The sequence below is a fragment of the Micromys minutus genome, assembly GCF_963924665.1.
Source record: "Micromys minutus genome assembly, chromosome: 28".
In the NCBI taxonomy this organism is placed as follows: Eukaryota; Metazoa; Chordata; class Mammalia; order Rodentia; family Muridae; genus Micromys; species Micromys minutus.
Genome location: NC_137963.1, coordinates 11,069,009 through 11,071,100, shown reverse-complemented (window position 1 = coordinate 11,071,100; position 2,092 = coordinate 11,069,009). Strand labels below are relative to the sequence as shown.

Below are 2,092 nucleotides of genomic sequence, written 5' to 3'. Positions count from 1 at the left end.
TTATTTACAAAGCAGGTTGCATTCCCATTGGTACAATAGTGGCACAATTGTTCCTAGAGAGATATATCTATAATGAAGCCCTCATGACTGAATAGTAGCCACACACACCCCCAAAATGACGCAAGGGAGCTTATTATTTACTACTTCTACTTTGTGAGATTGTACAAAAAGACTTCTTGATTTTCAGGGAAAAAAAATCCTTCCCGAACTCTGCATCTGCCAGTACTAAAATCTCCTATTCTTCAGAATTGTACAAAATAAATTTCACTGAATGATACATGACTCTATATAAGGTATTTTTCTATAAAAGAGCAAGTGGAATAAGGCCAGCATTATTATATCAAATTATTTTTCTTGTCTGTCCCTTACATTAAGTCATTATACAGACCCGGTATAGATATCACCTCCTTTCAAACTGATTTTCCCACTGTGGGGTTTCTCTCTGCCATGTCATTGATTATATATATATATATATATATATATATATATATATATATATATATATATATATTCTGTGTTTGGTTGTGGCTACATTTATTGTCCTATTTATTGTCCTATCACTTCTCAAGTCTCACATTAATTAAAGGTAGAAATCCTTTTTTTTTTTTCTTTTTTTCTTTTCTTTTCTTTTATTTTGGTTTTGGATATTTTTATTTCTTCATATTTTTATTATCAGGAGTGACTGAAATAAAAAAATATAATTGAGTCCGATCATTATTGTCATTATGGAAATGGCTTTAGGAGAACACTGGTCAGATGAATATCATTGCTTTCCACTTTTCAACTGGTAAATAGTCGCCGTTGACAACAGAGAAGCCCAGAGAATCTGTCCAGAATGTTCAGGAATGTGGTATATTAATACAACCTGCCTGTTTTCAGGTATATCACCTAGGACATAATTATGTGTACTTCTTGATCTCATCATACAAGACAAGCACAGAGGCACCATACATGCCTCTGAGAACGCTGCACCATGCACCCTTGAAAAAGGCCTTGCTTCCTTCATCTAGAGTGAGCTTCTGCCAGCAGTCAAGCGTGCCTGTATACATGATATCAGTTCCTTTGCGTCCAGACTGCATCATCTTGTGACCGTTAACCGTGTCAAAAGGATAAGAAATCAGGCCAGAAACAGCAGTGACAGACTATGCAATCATCCAGCTGATGAAGATGTGGGTATTCATGGGTCTGGGAGCATTCCCTTTGCAGTGTCATAGATACCGAAGTAGGCACCTCAGTAGATGATAATATCCTGTACTGACACATTAAAGCCTTGGTACAGGCTCTTAATCAGATTTGTAGATCTTAAGCAGGCAGTCACCAAGACCTTTGAATTACCTTTCTGCTCCGGCTTTGCCCACATCAGCTGCTAGATGGGTACGGGCAAAATCAAGAAGGTACACAAAGCATAAAGATGTGGCCCTAGTGGCACCACCTGATGCCAGGTTCCCTGCAAAATAGCGCCAAAACTGGGTCCTCTTGTCCACACCACCCAAAAAGATCTGCTTGTGTTTATCTTTGAAGGCAAAGTTGCGAGCCTGGGTGGGGAAGTATCTGATGGCATTAGCCAGGTTACCACGCCAGAAAGACAGGACTCCTTGTTCCTTGGGGATACGAACCACGCAGTCTATAATGCCTGTGTATTGTTTATCTGCCGTGATTTTCTTGATGGCATACTGCACTTGCAGCAGCAGCTTGACCCGCTCCATGGGTGCTTCCTCCATCTTGGAGATGGCTGTGGACACTCCACCGGCCAAGAAGTCCTCGGTGAAAGACACAGCAGCGGCATCTGTCATGTTGAAAACAAAAATAGAAGAGGCAGGCGAGTGGGGGGACAGGACAGGTTTGACAACCAGTTTGACATCCAGACTCTGGCCGTCATTTTCTTTGCATACGTCCAAGTTACAGAAAGGAAATAGAAAAAAAAAAATCCCCGTCCATTTCCAAACTTGTGAACATTGTTTACGTTTTTTGACACATTGTTCTTTCGGTGTACGAATCAGGCATTAGTTTCTGCTGACTTTCTTTGCCTCAAGCATATCTTTACTTGCTGACCACACCTTTAACTGATCCTTTAAAGCTGCTGTTTAGTTAC

At 40.2% G+C, this 2,092-nt stretch overlaps 1 pseudogene across 1 annotated transcript; it reads right to left on the bottom strand.

Annotated features, from left to right (window-relative positions):
• Positions 1-899: 899 nt before the first annotated feature.
• On the bottom strand, positions 900-1,793 carry LOC308438626 (ADP/ATP translocase 2-like; annotated as a pseudogene). The gene has a single exon. The product of its transcript is annotated as an ADP/ATP translocase 2-like (transcript).
• Positions 1,794-2,092: the final 299 nt, after the last annotated feature.